This window comes from Dendropsophus ebraccatus, chromosome 3, assembly GCF_027789765.1.
Source record: "Dendropsophus ebraccatus isolate aDenEbr1 chromosome 3, aDenEbr1.pat, whole genome shotgun sequence".
NCBI lineage: Eukaryota > Metazoa > Chordata > Amphibia > Anura > Hylidae > Dendropsophus > Dendropsophus ebraccatus.
In genome coordinates, this window is record NC_091456.1 from 166112823 (window position 1) to 166131624 (window position 18802).

The following is an 18802-nucleotide window of genomic DNA, read 5'->3' on the forward strand; positions in this document are numbered from 1 at the left end:
TCAGACTCAGGGGCGTACTTATAATCGATGTTGGACTAAAGGAGTTTTACTATTTATTCTCAAGAATGAAATAGATGTGTATCCAATACAGGGTAGGACTGTTATCGCCCTGTACAATTGGACAAAACCCTATACGGCCTCCTTTTACAGATACTTTTTTCCATTCGTTTTTTTTTTTTTAAAGGTCTCAAAAAATTGCAGCCTGGTTTACGTTTAAATGCAGCTCTTGTTTTTTTCACATGAAACCTCTATTGAAAAATAAAACAAAAGTAAAATAAAAAAAAGCATGCTTTTTTTTTTTTTTTAATTTTCATGGGGGGGGATTTATGAAGACCCCGGCGTACAAGTACGCCAGTCTTATATTAAGCCCCGCCCCCTTTTCCCCAGCAGGAGTCACTAAGAGGTGCACACCTCTTAGTGAACCCGGCTGGCCAGCAGGTGTAGATTTCCATGCAAGCAGGCGTAAATCATGATGAATGAGCAGCGGGAGGAGGTCTCCTCCCTGCCTCGTCATGCCCCCATAAGCGGCAACAGCCCACCCATCAGGCGAGCGGGGCGTACGCCAGGGAGAAGGGGTGAATCTGCGCCTTCTTCCTGGCGTACCGTTTGTAAATCCTCCCCATAGTGTTTTATATTTTCCTATTAGCTTCTAGGCAACATCCAGCCACACTGTGTTTTTTTTTTCTCACAAAAATATACTTTTATTGGGCAGCAGCATGACTCTGTGTGTTACCATAAATTGTCCACTGTATCACTGGCAGACTACTTGTAGTCATCCTGAAAAGCCACATGAGTATATAAAGAAATAAATTCCTGTCTTGGCACTGGCATGGGCTCGGCTGCTTACACATAGTGTTTAGTTGAATATCGCCACTGCAGTTTTTACATAATTTTCGAGCCAAAGCCTGAAAATGAACCAGCAAAAGGGAGAAGTAAAACCTCTCTCCTATCTTTTGGAATATAGGAATTATTCTGGATTATTGGAACACCCAGTCACCAGGGTTGGTGGATTACTATATATGCTAGACATTGGTGCATGGAGCATCCATAGTGTAGTGAGGAGCAGCAATTTACAATACTGGAAAACTTAGACTTGATGCCTAAAAAGGTCCTCAAGCAAGAGGTCCACCTTCTTCAGATGTAGCCCCCCATGGTGATCACCTGATCAGGGAAGGATCTACCTACCTAAACCTCATGGTCAGCTGTTACTGTCTAGGAAGCAGACTGTGGCATCCAGAATGAGAACTGTTCTTCCATACTTTGCAGCAACAGGCTGATGGGGAGAGGCTCCTGGTTGGGGTCTTCCCTCTATGACATCTATTGCTGTAATGGGGCAGATGGTCATAGGTTGTCCAGAATGGACTTTCTCCTTCAAAGTTCATCTATAACCCTTTACTAGATGAAGTATTATGAGTCCTGCTCTGAGGGACATTGTTTTTCAGTTGCTGAACATGAGCTTTTTAGCTGTTCAGACATTAAAATTATTTTTTAACCGGAGCTATATTAGCAGGAATTCTGGACTTTTAGGTTCCCCATCCAACAACTTCTACTGTACCACTTTTCTCTAAAATCCCAAAACAATTTAACCACCAAGACCTTATATGCAATATGCTATAAATAAAGATAATCAAAATTTGACATGCGTCTAATTCAATTCTTTTTCGTTTAAAATAAGCAGTAGGAAATGCCAACAATCCACACATGGAAAATGACACCCCAGGTAGAGCATAATAGGGCGACCTCATGATAAAGTGAGCGTGTGCGTTGTAAACCTTTAGTAAACAAATCCACCAGTATTCACAATTAAGGGAATAACTATGTAAACCATAATATACTAAGCAAACCGCCTAATATACAATCATAATGATGAAGGAGACGAAACGTACGTTGGGGTTTGGCGGCATCCCAGGGGAGCAGTGTACTGACTATGGGTATGTAGAGCATTTTGCGTTTGTCGATCTTATTGTGCACCAGTCACCTTACTTATGATTGTATATTAGGCGGTTTGCTTAGTATATTATGGTTTACATAGTTATTCCCTTAATTGTGAATACTGGTGGATTTGTTTACTAAAGTTTTACAACGCACACGCTCACTTTATCATGAGGTCGCCCTATTATGCTCTACCTGGGGTGTCATTTTCCATGTGTGGATTGTTGGCATTTCCTACTGCTTATTTTAAACAATAAAGAATTGATTTAGACACATGTAAAATTTTGATTATCTTTATTTATAGCATATTGCACATAAGGTCTTGGTGGTTAAATTGTTTTTAGATTATAGTTTAATTTTGAGACTGTGCTTGGTTTGTTCAGAATTTTAGTATCAGTGAGGTACTTTTTTCTGTGTATTTCCTTTTTGGATATTCACTTTTCTCTAAAGCACAGATGTCAGACTTTGACCCTTCTGCTTAACCGGACACAATGCATAGTAAACCTTACCGCTCAGTCTCCTTTGGGTATGTTCACACATCCAGGTTTTTGTATCAATTATAGAAACAAACACAGGAATGGATATATATAAGAAAGCATAAAATTGTGCCCTAGAAAACTATATTCATATAGAAATAGCCGCACATGTTAGGGATATATAAAGAATAAAGTTGAGAGAACTTGCTGAAAGTTCAGATTGTTCATCCAAACCCGAATGCGGCTGGAGAGTTTGGAGTCATAGAGGCCATAGGCTGTATCGATGTTTTCCAACTTCTTCATCCACCCGGAGTTAAAGTCTAAACGTTCAGGTTTGGATGAACGTTGCCGAACACAAACAACACTTATAAAGACATCTAGTGATGGGTGTGAAGACCCCAACAACAATTAGGGTCTGGACTCCAACGCTATGGGATATTATTGAGATCATTGATTTACATGGGATACTAGTAAAGTGAAATACAGTATAATAATAAGTGACATAAAGTGTAAACAGCTTAACGTTTCCACCTCCCAAAGAAAGGCACTCCCCCCCTCCCCAGTCTGTCCTTATTTTGGACCTCAGCTGTATTAATAAATTCATTATATTATTCCATTAAGTGTCTGATTCCTAACTGTATATCAGCACCTACACTCACAATGTATTGCTTCTTCATATAACTAACCTGTCACCCTCCTCTGCACACGATGAGAGATACTGGTGTGATAATATGAACGTTAACTTTTCTAAAGCTAAGGGCCTTTGCAGCTATCATAAAATAAGGTTTTTATTCTGGGCTGAAGTGTCAAGAAGGCGGAGTTAGGCTGGTAAAGTACAGCCCCACCTCCTTGGCACTTCAGCTCAGACGAAAACTACAGTATATGATGATTATATGAATGTTTATATTATCGCACCATTATCTGCCAGCACATGGCTGCAGCTCATAGTGGGGGATGGTGCTGACTCACTTTAAGGCTTAATGTTCACAAAGTGTATGTTTTAAGACAAGATCGGCCATTGGCGATTAAAACAATAGCCGTTCGTGCGTTAAAATAATGCACTGCATTAAACTATGGGGAACACACTGTATTAAACAACGTCTGTTCTTACAGCCGCACAAATAATTGACTTCAGGACTGCAGGAAAAACGGCCGTTGTTCCTGCTCTGTCCACAGAATGTACGGCCATACTGACAGGCGTTGCATGGTCTTCAATGGTTAATTGGATTGCAGGTACACCCAAATGTGCCTGCATTTCACTTAAGATAAAATGATGTTCCTCTGGCCAATATAGTAATATCAGCTGCAGGAACATGTCAGGAACAGCGGCCGTTGTTTATACGCTGTGTGAACATAGCCTAAAAAAATAACATTTGCAGGGATGCTCCTGTGCAGAACCTTTATGAAGCCTTTACCTTCATAGCCATAGGCTGCCTCGATGTTTTCCGGCTCTCCCTAGGGCTGCATCCAACTTTTTCAGCCACCGGTAATCACATGCGTGCTCAAAGTTTGCTCAGCTGTAACTATTACCAGAACGCCCCTTTATTACAAGGCTTATAATGTGGTGTTTTCCAGGCTCCCATCCTCCCATTGCTCTGCCTTATGTCTTCAATCAAGTTCTAGTTTTCTCTGAGTTTTCCGAGCGGCCTGCTGTGTCCTGGGACCGATAAATTGTGTTGGGGTTTAGGGATGGCAGTAAGGTGTTTATCACTATGTACAATGAGAAGCTTCTTCTGGATGTTTTAGTTTAGAAAAAAAGTATAAAAAGAAAAACCTTACTGAGAAGTGACCTAGTTGGATCCCGCTCATACACTTCCCTATCGGAGAGGCCATTGTCTCTGCTTCCATCTAACACATTTGTATCTCTCCTCTTCATGTCTCCAGACGCTTCTTGTTAGAGACATTTTATTCCTTGTTGTCTCATGTTTATTTTCCAATTTTCAGCCATCTGCAGTTATCACTCCGAGGGCATAATGCAAGTCTCGCTGCAAAACAGCAGTGAAGCCTCTTAAGAGAATAGTAACGTGTAAGGCGGTATAACTTTTTTTTGTGCGTGTCATTTTAAAGGGGTACTGCAGTAAAAAAAATTCTTTTAAATCAACTGGGGTCAGAAAGTTATACAGATTTGTAATTCACTTCTATTTAAAAAAGTCCTGTCTTCTAGTACTTATTAGCTGCTGTATGTCCTGCAGCAAATGGACAGTCTGACACAGTGCTCTCTGCTGACACCTCTATCCATAGCATGAACTGTCCAGGTCAGTAGTAAATCCCCATAGGGAAAAAAAACCTCCCCTGTTTTGGACAGTTATGGTTACGGACAAAGGTGGCAGCAGAGAGCACTGTAAAAGACTAAAAAGAATACACCACTTCCTGCAGGACATACAGCAGCTGATAAGTTCTGGAAGACTGGAAATTTTTAAAGAAAACTTTTTGACACAAGTTGAAAAAACAAACAAACATTTGCCAGAGTACCCCTTTAAGATGCCCCCCATCACATAATGTAATTTCAGAGTAGTCCACTGTAATACATATGGGGCAACTTCTTCATTAACATGTCTGATAATGGTGTTTGTAAAAACTCAACTCTCTGATGTCAGAACCTGACGATTATACAATGCTGAGTGGTGACAGGGAAAATAATAAATCCTAATGATTTGGGACTGGAAGTTATATGTGTGTGATGACTCTTGTAGCGCTGTTCAGTATTATAGGGGTAGTCTCATCTGGAGTAGTTACGCTCCATGGGGGAGATTTATCAAACATGGAGTAAAGTGAAACTGGCTCAGTTGCCCCTAGCAACCAATCAGATTCCACCTTTCATTTTTCAAACAGTCTGTAAGGAATAAAAGGTGGAATCTGATTGGTTGCTAGGGGCAACTGAACCAGTTTCACCATGTTTAAAAAATCTCCCCCATATCCACAAAATAGGGAATAATTAAGAAGTCACGGGGGGGAACGACTTCTAGGGTGATCCCAAAATCTCCACTGAATAGAGCTGTGGGCCACACACAGTGGCGTAGCTATAGGGGTCGCAGGGGTCGCCATGGCGACCGGGCCCCTACGCTTGCTACTTCCTCCTGTGCTCCCCCAATCCGGGAGGGCCGCGGCAGTGGCGGGCTGGGCCGGGAGGCATATGCCCCCCGGCCCGGTCCCCCCGTGCAGTTAAATGACCGCGGCCGCCGGACCTCTTTAAGTTCAGTGAGCTTCCGGGTTGCCGGCCCTGGCCGGAAGCTCACTGATGCAGGACCGCGGCGCCGGGACTTCTCCTCTTCCTCGGCAGCTGACGTGACCTCATCACGTCACATGTCAGCCGCCGTGCAGTATAGAGGAGAAATCCGGGCGCCGCGTCCTGCATCAGTGAGCTTCCGGCCAGGGCCGGCAACCCGGAAGCTCACTGAACTGAAGAGAAGCTGGCAGGGAGATCAAGGATCCAGGTGAGGTGAGTTTATTTATTTATTTTTTCATTTTTTACATAAATGTTGCGATGTGGGGGGCTGCACAAGGGGTCTATACTGGGGGGGCTGCACAAGGGGTCTATACCGGGGGTTGGCTGCACAAGGGGGTCTATACTGGGGGGGAAGGGGGCTGCACAAGGGGTCTATACTGGGGGGGGCTGCACAAGGGGGTCTATACTGGGGGGGGGCTGCACAAGGGGGTCTATACTGGGGGGGCTTCACAAGAGGTCTATACTGGGGGGGCTGCACAAGGGGTCTATACGGGGGGGGCTGCACAAGGGGGTCTATACTGGGGGGGCTGCACAAGGGGGTCTATACTGGGGGGGGGCTTCACAAGGGGTCTATACTGGGGGGGGCTTCACAAGAGGTCTATACTGGGGGGGCTGCACAAGGGGTCTATACGGGGGGGGGGGGCTGCACAAGGGATCTATACTGGGGGGCTGCACAAGGGGTCTATACTATGAGAGGGGGGGTTCACAGGGGGTCTATACTATGAGAGGGTTACACAGGGGGTCTGTACTGTGAGGGATCTACACAGGGGGTCTATACTGTTAGGGGGCTACACAGGGGGTCTATACTGTGGGGGGCTACACAGGGGGTCTATACTGTGGGGGGCTACACAGGGGGTCTATACTGTGGGGGGCTACACAGGGGGTCTATACTGTGGGGGGCTACACAGGGGGTCTATACTATGGGGGGGCTACACAGGGGTCTATATCTACATTATCTGTACTCAGAGATATCACTGTGTTATCTGTGCTGTTACATAGGACTGCAGGTGACTACTACATTATCTGTACTCAGAGATATCACTGTTATCTGTGGTGTTACATAGGACTGCAGGTGACATCTACTGCATTATCTGTACTCAGAGATATCACTGTGTTATCTGTGCTGTTACATAGGACTGCAGGTAACTACTACATTATCTGTACTCAGAGATATCACTGTGTTGTCTGTGCTGTTACATAGGACTTCAGGTGACAGCTACTACATTATCTGTACTCAGAGATATCACTGTGTTGTCTGTGGCGTTACATAGGACTGCAGGTGACTACTACATTATCTGTACTCAGAGACATCACTGTTATCTGTGGTGTTACATAGGACTGCAGGTGACATCTACTACATTATCTGTACTCAGAGATATCACTGTGTTATCTGTGCTGTTACATAGGACTGCAGGTGACTACTACATTATCTGTACTCAGAGATATCACTGTGTTATCTGTGGTGTTACATAGGACTGCAGGTGACATCTACATTATCTGTACTCAGAGATATCACTGTGTTATCTGTGGTGTTACATAGGACTGCAGGTGACTACTACATTATCTGTACTCAGAGATATCACTGTGTTATCTGTGCTGTTACATAGGACTGCAGGTAACTACTACATTATCTGTACTCAGAGATATCGCTGTGTTATCTGTGGTGTTACATAGGACTGCAGGTGACATCTACTGCATTATCTGTACTCAGAGATATCACTGTGTTATCTGTGGTGTTACATAGGACTGCAGGTGACTACTACATTATCTGTGCTCAGAGGGATATCACTGTGTTATCTGTGGTGTTACATAGGACTGGAGGTGACATCTACTACATTATCTGTACTCAGAGATATCACTGTGTTATCTGTGGTGTAACATAGGACTGCAGGTGACAGCTACTACATTATCTGTACTCAGAGGGATATCACTGTGTAATCTGTGGTGTTACATAGGACTGCAGGTGACATCTACTACATTATCTGTACTCAGAGATATCACTGTGTTATCTGTGGTGTTACATAGGACTGCAGGTGACAGCTACTACATTATCTGTACTCAGAGATATCACTGTGTTATCTGTGGTGTTACATAGGACTGCAGGTGACCACTACATTATCTGTACTCAGAGATATCACTGTGTTATCTGTGCTGTTACATAGGACTGCAGGTGACAGCTACTACATTATCTGTACTCAGAGATATCACTGTGTTATCTGTGGTATTACATAGGACTGCAGGTGACATCTACTACATTATCTGTACTCAGAGATATCACTGTGTTATCTGTGGTGTTACATAGGACTGCAGGTGACAGCTACTACATTATCTGTACTCAGAGATATCACTGTGTTATCTGTGGTGTTACATAGGACTGCAGGTGACCACTACATTATCTGTACTCAGAGATATCACTGTGTTATCTGTGCTGTTACATAGGACTGCAGGTGACAGCTACTACATTATCTGTACTCAGAGATATCACTGTGTTATCTGTGGTATTACATAGGACTGCAGGTGACAGCTACTACATTATCTGTACTCAGAGGGATATCACTGTGTTATCTGTGGTGTTACATAGGACTGCAGGTGACATCTACTACATTATCTGTACTCAGAGATATCACTGTGTTATCTGTGGTGTTACATAGGACTGCAGGTGACAGCTACTACATTATCTGTACTCAGAGATATCACTGTGTTATCTGTGGTGTTACATAAGACTGCAGGTGACCACTACATTATCTGTACTCAGAGGGATATCACTGTTATCTGTGGTGTTACATAGGACTGCAAGTGATATCAGGTGACTTCTCCAGGTTGCAGAAGTTCAAACTTCATCGTGCCCTGCTGACAGTTTATTATGGGAGTTTTGCAGCATTTGGCTCTTCAGGTTGCAGCACTACAACCCCCATCGTTTCCCACTGGCAGTTCATGATGAGAGTTGTAGTTTTTCAGCTGTAGAGTCAAAGATTGGAATACAATGATTAGACAATGACACAGTACAGTCCATTAATTATAGGGGGCAGTAGTGCAGTACATGAGGTGGAGGCAGTGACAGGGCATTAGAACATGGTGGCACATTAGAGTAATTGGATATAACGTTAGATAGGACTTTGCCTGATCGGGTGAGATGGGGGGCCCCAAGCTAACATTTTGCACCAGGGCCCATCAGCCTTTAGCTACGCCCCTGGCCACACATGCCCCCTTCCTCTCCATTCATTCTCTACAGAACCTATGAAAACAGCTGCATTCAGATTTTAAATCTCTTCATGGTTCCATTGAGAATAAAAGGAGCGGGGGCGTGCATGTGGGGCCAGCAGCTCCATTCAGCAGGGATTCCCCATTCTCATGAGGACTGCTCCAGCAGTATGACCTATAGATAGAGATGAGCACATTTAGGCCGGCTGTCTTCTAACTCACTGCCACTCCATGCCGCTCATCCCCGGATACCTGGGAAAGCTGGATCCAGTCCTGGGAAATTCCTCCTATATATTATATTCTATATTTAACTCCTCTTTACATTACAAATATTGGCGATTGTAATGTTACAGAACATCATAATGCACACCTCCCATCCTGCAGAATATGACAGCAGAAGTTTAGGTGTTGCTGACCTTTTCTAGAAGGATGGAGATGGTTCATATTATTGGAGGACAGGGGGTTGTCCTCCTAGTAGTTATAGGGAATCCTGTGACCTCATGCTTTTATACCGCCATGGAATTCCTTGCATTTACAGTAAGGGAACAGGTAAATTTAAAGGGAACCAATCACCCAGAAAATCAATGTAAAGACAAGGATATGTGCTGATAGATCACCCAGCACACTTCCCAAATATGCCCCTGTAACCTCTGTGCCCCCCTCAATTAGACAGTAATCTTACTTTGTTCAGGTCACGCGCTGTATGTAAATTTTTGCTAAGTAGTCCTGGTGGGCGTATGTAGTCCTGGTGGGCGTATGTAGTCACGGTCCGGGGGCGTATCTAGTCACGGTCCGGGGGCGTATGTAGTCACGGTCCGGGGCTGTAATCACGCCCAGAGGGGCGTGATTCGGAGGCTTGCGGTCCAGTGACGTCATCCGGCGGCTTGCGTTCCGCGTCGCGGCCGCGCTGACGTGTTCGGGAACCCGCGCATGCGCAGTACGGCGGGAGACGACGCTGACGTACTGCGCATGCGCGGGTTCCCGAACACGTCAGCGCGGCCGCGACGCGGAACGCAAGCCGCCGGATGACGTCACTGGACCGCAAGCCTCCGAATCACGCCCCTCTGGGCGTGATTACAGCCCCGGACCGTGACTACATACGCCCCCGGACCGTGACTAGATACGCCCCCGGACCGTGACTACATACGCCCACCAGGACTACATACGCCCACCAGGACTACTTAGCAAAAATTTACATACAGCGCGTGACCTGAACAAAGTAAGATTACTGTCTAATTGAGGGGGGCACAGAGTTTACAGGGGCATATTTGGGAAGTGTGCTGGGTGATCTATCAGCACATATCCTTGTCTTTACATTGATTTTCTGGGTGATTGGTTCCCTTTAAGAACTTAAAGGGGAAATCCAGCGAAATAATTTTTCTTTTAAATCAAGTTGTTTCAGAAGTTATATAGATTTGTAATTTACTTCTACTAAAAAAATATCCAGTACTTTTCAGCTGCTGTATGTCCCGCAGCAAGTAGTGTATTTTTCCCAGTCTGACATAGTGCTCTCTGCTGTCACCTCGGTCCATGTCAGGAACTGTCCAGAGCAGGAGAGGTTTTCTATGGGGAGTTTCTGCTGCTCTGGACAGTTCTTGACATGGACAGAGGTGGCAGCAGAGAGCACTGTGTCAGACTAGAGAGAATACACCATTTCCTGCAGGATGTACAGCAGCTGATTAGTACTGGAAGACTGGATATTTTTACATAGAAGTAATTTACAAATCTATATAACTTTCTGACACCAGTTGATTTGAAAGAAAAATCTTTTCGCTGGAGTACCCCTTTAAGGAGTCTCACTCTCCATAAAACTTTTTACTAAGTCACTTAAGAGAATATTTTTCAAATCTGCTATCACTACATTACACTATACACTGTTTTTTTTTTTTATTGAATTCTATGGAAGCAGTGTAAGTTCCATGCACGCGGCTCCCTCTAGTGGAGGCATGTTAAACTCTGGTCTGCAGTGCCAGGATTTTGGGCCTGTTGAGGAAATCAATTGATTCTCTTAAGCTGGCCTGCAGCAGATTATAACATGGGTTGTCTGGATGGCCGTCTGGATTGCCCATATTATATTCTTCATGGCAGCAGGAAGTTTTAAGCCTGCGGCCTAGAAGCGAATGAATTGCTTCCCGACGCAGGCATCATGGTGACGTCATCATATGTCCTGCATCTGCGCATGGACAAGTAAGAGATCGTAGGGGTCCAACCTCTGTACCCCCTGGCAATCTCCATATCGGCCCCTGGCTCCTTTATTTTGATCTGAACTGTGGGTATGGCACATGACCCACGTCTCTATTCATTCTCAACTCTACCAGTACTTATCAGCTGCTGTATGTCCTGCAGGAAGTGGTGTATTCTTTCCAGTCTGACACAGTGCTCTCTGCTGCCACCTCTGTCCATGTCAGGAACTGTCCAGAGCAGTAGCAAATCCCTATAGAAAACCTATCTTGCTCTCCATACTGAAAAGAATCCCACTTTCTGCAGGATATACAGCAGCTATTAAGTACTGGAAGACTTGAGATTTTTTTTTTTTATAGAAGTAAATTACAAATCACTTTCTGACACCAGTTGATTTGAAACTTTTTTTTCTCAACTACCCTTAGTGATCTCCCCAGTAGTGAGACGTCTCCCCTGTTACATAATGCGTCCTCAGTCACCACATTGTACTAGGCCGCACACAGCAAGATACACTGCCACTAATATACCATTAGTTCATCATTGTTTCTATTTACATTGCATTGCCCAGGACCCCTCCCCTCCATAGGACATTATATGGTAACAGACAGACAGAAAAGAGACTATAACAACCAATCGGTCATTGCTTTAATTGTCAAACCTATAAGCACTAATCTGATTGGCTGCCATAGTCATTGACCCTAGCAACCAATCAGATCCTTGCTTCAATTGTCAAATCTATAAGAACTAACCTGATTGGCTGCCACAGTAGTAGGACAAACAAAGTGATGTCACCATGTCTCTGGATGTCACCATGTCTCTGGTTGTCATAACAACATGTCGATGGATCAGATACACAGATCTCATACACAGCTTGCTGCCACCAGAGAAATATTCATCAAAGTAGCGTCCTCCATCTCCTGCTACAAAGACGACTCCACCTGGGACATGATTGGAACGACGTCCACAGGATGAAGACCACTGAACCACCATACAGGTGGGTCTATCTATGCCGACTATGTGGTGGGGGGGAGTGATGAAGACAATGGAGGATGGGGGATAATATATATAATATGTTATTTTCTATTAAAGGGATGAAACGCTATGGCTCTGCGCACTGACTGTATATGACTTTACTGAGATTATACCAGGTATGGTTATGGACACATCCATTATAACATTTCTTCTTATACACACACATGTATAAGTCACTGACATAAACCAGACTTTCCATGATAATGGTTGCTGGAAATAACAATGGTATAAAATTAAAAGCTGGGCCCTGATTGGCTGCTATGGGGGCGGCAGATGTTCTGTCAGACAGGCTTGATACATTCCCCAAATGTTTCTTCTTTTTTTTTTAAGATGCCAAAAATTGGAGAGAGAATGATCCTGAGGCGAAGACTACAGGTGACGTCTATCTAACATTACTAGAGGAGGGATTGGGCAATTCTGCTCTTATCACTGGTTGTCCTATGTATGTATTAATGTTTTTATGAGAGGATAGATGATATATTATCTGTGGCCATGTGCTGGAGTAGCCATAGTGTGATTTTTGCAAAATTTGTTGGGAAGTGTAAAAAATAAAAATCCTGATCATGACATCATTTGGAAAAAAGAAGACAGAAGAGCACATCTAAACCTGGCACACGATCTAGGGTTAGTATTCGTAAAACACTATATTAGCAAGAATAAAAATCTAATTAAAGTCTTGGGGCAAGTTAAAGAAGACCTGGGTCAGATGACTACCCTCCTTGGGCAAGACAAGAAGCCAGTGAAGTACACAGACTCTTACCATACCGATCATTACCACAGACTATCTTCTAAATATTGCACATATGAATGATCTATGCTGTATGATAGATGTGTCTTATATGTGTGTGATCATGTGCTAGAAGTAGCTGTGGATTTCATTCTCCAAGAAGAGGCAGAAGCTGGAAAGAAAATCGAAGAACACAGAAGACCTGGGACAGATGACTACCCTCCTTGGGCAAGAAGCCAGCGGAAGATGACGACGTTTGTCATATCCATCGTTTTTCAACACAGACTATCTTCTAAATATTGCACATGTGAATAATGTATGCTGTATAATAGTTGTGTATTATGTGTGTGATCATGTGCTAGAGGTAGCTGTGGATTCCACTCTGCAAGAAGATGCAGAAGCCGGAAAGAAAATCGAAAAACAAAGAAGACCTGGGACAGATGACTACACTCCTTGGGCAAGAAGCCAGTGGAAGTTTAAGACTCTTACCATACCTTTCATTTCCAACCACAGGCTATCTTCTAAATATTGCACATGTGAATGATGTACGCTGTATGATAGTTGTGTTTTATGTGTGTGATCATGTGCTAGAGGTAGCTGTGGATTCCGTTTTGCAAGAAGATCCAGAAGCCAAAAAGAAAATAATAGTACAAAGAAGACCTGGGACAGATGACTACCCTCCTGGGCAAGATGAGAAGCCAGTGAAGTACAAAGACTGTTACCATACCGATCATTACTCACCACAGACTATCTTCCAAATATTGCACATGTGAATGATGTATGCTGTATATAAGTTGTGGCTTATGTGTGATCATGTGCTAGAAGTAGCTTTGGATTCTACTTTGCGAGAAGTGGCAGCAGCTGGAAAGAAAATGGAAGAATAAAGAAGACCTGGGCCAGATGACTACCCTCCTTGGTCAAGAAGCCAGCGAAATAGGAAGACTCTTACTATACCTATCATTTCCCACCACAGGCTATCTTCCAAGTATTGCGCATGTGAATGATGTATGCTGTATGATAGTTGTGGCTTATGTGTGTGATCATGTGCTAGAAGTAGCTGTGGCTTCCATTCTCCAAGACGATGCTGAAGCTGGAAAGAAAATTTAAGAACACAGAAGACCTGGGACAGAAGACTACCCTCCTTGGCCAAGACAAGAAGCCAGTGAAGTACAAAGACTCTTACCATACCGATCATTACCACAGACTATCTTCTAAATATTGCACATGTGAATGATGTATGCTGTATGATAGTTGTGTCTTGTGTGTGTGATCATGTGCTAGAAGTAGATGTGGACTTTGTTCTACAAGAAGATGCAGAAGCTGGAAAGAAAATCGAAGAACAAAGAAGACCTGGGACAGATGACGCCCCTCCTTGGGCAAGAAGCCATATGAAGATGAAGACTCTTACCATATCCATCATTTCTCACCACAGGCTATCTTCCAAGTATTGCGCATATGAATGATGTATGCTGTATATTAGTTGTGGCTTATGTGTGTTATTATGTGCTAGAAGTAGCTGTGGATTACGATCTCTTAGAAGATGCAGAAACCAGAAAGAAAATCGAAGAACAAACAAGACCTGGCACAGATGACTACCCTCTTTGGGCAAGAAGCCAGCAGAAGATGACGACGTTTGTCATATTCATCGTTTTTCACCACAGACTATCTTCTAAATATTGCACATATGAATGATGTATGCTGTATAATAGTTGTGTATTATGTGTGTGATCATGTGCTAGAGGTAGCTGTGGATTCTGTTCTACAAGAAGATGCAGAAGCTGGAAAGAAAATCGAAGAACAAAGAAGACCTGGGACAGATGACTACACTCCTTGTGCAATAATCTAGCGAAAGACGATGACTCTTACCATAACAATCATTTCTCACCACAGGCTATCTTCCATATATTGCACATGTGAATGATGTATGCTGAATGATAGTTGTGTCTTATGTGTGTGATCATGTGCTAGAGGTAGCTGTGGATTCTGCTCTGTAAGAAGATGCAGAAATGGGAAAGAAAATTGAAAAACAAAGAAGACCTGGGACAGAGGACTACCCTCCTTGGGCAAGAATCCAGCAAAAGACGATGACTCTTACCATATTAATCATTTCTCATCACAGGCTATCCTCCAGATATTGCACATGTATGATGAATGATGTATGCTGTATGATAGTTGTGGCTTATATGTGTGATCATGTGCTAGAAGTAGCTGTGGACTCTCTTCTCCACGAAGATGCAGAAGCTGAAAAAAAAATTTGAAGAACAAAGAAGACCTGAGATAGATGACTACCCTCCTTGGGCAAGAAGCCAGTGGAAGATGAAGGCTTTTACCATATCCATCATTTCCCAGCACAGGCTATCTTCTAAATATTGCATCTGTGAATGATGAATGCTGCATGATAGTGGTGTGTGTGATCATGTGCTAGAAGTAGCTGTGGATCCCGTTCTGCAAAAAGGTGTAGAAGTTTAAAAGGAAAATTGAGGAACAAAGAAGACCAGGGACAGATAACTACCCTCCATGGGCAAGAAGCCAGTAAAAGTTGAAGACTGTGACCATTAACCATTGTGTAGCTAATGTTTGTTATCATGCTATAGCGGTAGTGGGGTGTTCTATACGAAAAATTGATAATGTCATATAAAAGCCAACACATGTGGCAGTGTAGATTTGGCTGTTTTTGTGTGACATTTGTAGTGTGTGGTAATGAAAGATCTAACGATCGTTTAATGTTTCTCTTCCATGGCGAGCTGAGGAGAGAAGCTGTGCTCCGGAGGGCACGTACGACTACTGGAAGCTTGTGCGGCGTTCCTGTTACTCTGGCCCTTAATGACAAACTGAACACAAGAACAAGGGGACAAAGTCTGAGGTTAGTTGGGGGAAAGATCAGAAGCAACATGAGAAAATATTACTTTTCTAAAAGGGTAGTAGATGGTTGGAACAACCTCCGAGGAGATGTGGTTAGTAAATGTACTATAATTGTATGTAAACCAGCCTGGGATGCACTTATAGATATCCTAGGATAATAATAAAGGAAACAATAGAAGGGCGGACTAGATCGACTAGGTTTTCTTTTTCTGCTCACAATCTTCTATATTCCTTACAGTAAACTTATTCTAGAAGATGGTTGAGCAGTATCTGGAGCTTGGGTTGACACACAGCTATGAGCAGTCAGAAAAGGTTGTTTGGCCAAGTGTGATGGAAGAAGATCCCAAGCTCTTGAGATGCAAAGCTACAATCAAGAAAGATGTTGGTTTATAGTAAATTAAAAATACTGAATGCCTCACTTGTGTCATTTGTTGTTTTTTTTATGAATCTGAGAACATGGCAGAATTTTTGGTTTCCAAAATTTTCCATTCCACTATCTGTATTATAAAATGATCCTGTGAACTTCAGTTTTGTTTACTTGGTTTAAATACTTATACTTATGGTGTAACTGTATGGGTCTCTTCCGACCGATCGCTGGCAGATGATGTTGGCGGATATAGGGATTGGGCAGCTTAACTCTCACCTCCACATAGAAAACACAGAATTGATCGATTGATCGGCCGACAGTTATTGAAGGCGTATGGCCACCTTAAGATTAAAGGGGTTATCCAGCAAAAATCTTTTTCTTTAAATATAACTGATTTCAGAAAGGTATATAGATTTGTTATTTAATCCTATCTAAAAATCTCAAGTCTTCTCATACTTATCATCTGCTGTATGTCCTGCAGAAAATGTTTCTTTTCAGTCTGACACATTGCCCTCTGCTGCCACCTCTGTCTGAGACAGGAACTGTCCAGAGCAGGAGAGGGTTTCTATGGGGATTTGCTGCTGCTCTGGACAGTTCCTGACATGAACAGATGTATACACATAGTATACACTCTGGCCAGGATCCCTTGCAGCGCCGTAGAAAACTGACATGTCAGTTTTCTATGGCCTCTATTCAGTGAATAGCGGCCGCAGAAAACCTTGTCAGTTCACACAATGGAGGGAGCGGCTCTGGCCGCATGCTTCATTGTGTGCTGTGGGGAGTTCTGATGCTGGCGGGCACTGATGAGCCCACATCAGAACTCAACGGCGCTAAAGATCATCCGGCTGGTACCTGGCTGGGTCACGGAACATGTGACTATAGCCTTAGGCTGTCTAGTCTATATAAACACGCTCTAAGAATTGGAAGTTTTTATCTGCCCCACGGTGTGTAGGGCTGGAACACCCATTATAAAATCTTTTAAAGTGAATCTGTCATCTGCAATTCAGGTTCCAAACTGCTGACGCTGTTAGATTGCTGTTATGTCAAGGAGACACATATGAAAAGTAACATGTGTCTTTCTGATCTAACAGCTATCTAGCATGTAACTTTTAATTGTAAAAACTTTTATTAATGTGAACGTTAAAATAAAACGGACAAGTCAGAGAATTGCGATCTAGGTCACCAGGGCTGTCCGTGAGGTCTAACAAGACTACAAACTATAGGTGCAACGTTCTAGTATATTATATAATTCTCTGGAGGAAAAGCCGACATGGTCGCAGATCCATATACTTAAAGGGGTATTCTGGAAAAAATCTACTTTTCCCCTATCCACAGCATAGGGGAAAAGTAGGAGATTGCAGAGGGTCTGACCTCTATACCCCCGGCGATCTCTGTATCGGGCCCTGCCAGCTCTGATATAGTTAGAGCCACAGGTCGCTATTTATTCCTATGGAGTGACGGAAAGAGACGAGTATGCCAGAAGAGCGATGTACTAGGCTCTTTCTGTCACTCCATAGGAATGAAAAGAGCCGCGGGTCATGTGTTGACGCAGGGCTCTATTCTTAACAGAGCCAACAGGGCCCGATAAGGCAATCGGCGTGGGTGGGGGGTGGGTGTGAAGATTACTGGGATCAGATCCCCTCGAGATTTCCTACTTTTCTACTATCCTGTGGATGGGAGAAAGTTGATTTTTCCCGGAATACCCCTTTAACACTGATCCCTCTGCTTCTCAGCGCTATATACTAGTAACATCAGGACATAGTTACATAAGCCCACACACCATGTCAAGGTTCCTGTATAATATACTGTAGGATCAGCACATCATAGAGCTCTGGAGATCTAGGAAATGTTAATCATACTTCTCTGACTCATCCATCTCACTTTAAAGTTCACATTAATAAAAGTTAAGCTTCAAAGTGCATCTCCCCACAGATACTTTATATTTCACCCTAGGCCTTGGGGGCTGAGAGTTTGGGTGTTGTTTTTGAAGTTATTTTGAGGGCACACAACATGTACACCCAGGGGCGTAACTAGAAATGGTTGGGCCCCATAGCATTTTTGATTGGGCCTCCCCCCCCGCCTTCTCAACTGACCACTAAGCTGTCAAGTGTAGTCATAACTGCAAGCACTTGTCAGGATTGCTTTCAGTTAAAGGGACATTTGCAGAACCCGGGAGGCCCGTTTGGTCACCTGGTGCTGCACACAGCTCAGGGGGCCCAGTGTATTGCAGGAGCAGGCCATGGGGCCCCCTGGTGTGGCGGGCCCCATAGCAGCCGCTATGGCTGCTACAGTGGTAGTTACGCCACTGTACGCTGACCGCTTTACATGCCCCCTTGCTCTTATGGTCAGCTTCAGTATTTTTTTTTTATTTTTTCAAATTAAAAACACTCCCCTCTTTTAACCTTATTTAGTCCTTTAACATATTCAAAGATTTCGATCATGTCTCCCCAGTTGTTTTGTCAAAAGTTGTGATAAGTGAAAGTATTGACATTGATTTCTACCAATCACTATACTTGATGTGGATATTGATTTCAACTATTGCGCTGCAGTCCAAAAGGAGATACTTTCATGTGTAGAGAGTGGGTCACTCTATAGGGAACAAAAAAAATAAAATTGTTGCCCAAATTTGAAGGGGGCATGCAACAATCTAGTTCCTATGCTGCATCTAAGGGCCCTATTATCGTTCAGATTATCGTTAAATCATTCGAATCTAAACGATAATCGTTCGGTTGAAATGCAGTTAACGATTGACGACCGAATGAGAAATCGTTGATCGCTTTATAAGACCTGGACCTATT

The 18802-nt window shown here is 43.4% G+C and overlaps 1 long non-coding RNA gene across 1 annotated transcript; it reads left to right on the plus strand.

The window, feature by feature from the left end:
- The first annotated feature begins 11977 nt into the window (after nt 1–11977).
- On the plus strand, nt 11978–13217 carry LOC138787439 (uncharacterized). Its single transcript, XR_011362378.1, has 3 exons — nt 11978–12010; nt 12106–12164; nt 12379–13217. It is a non-coding gene; the product is annotated as an uncharacterized lncRNA (long non-coding RNA).
- Nucleotides 13218–18802: the final 5585 nt, after the last annotated feature.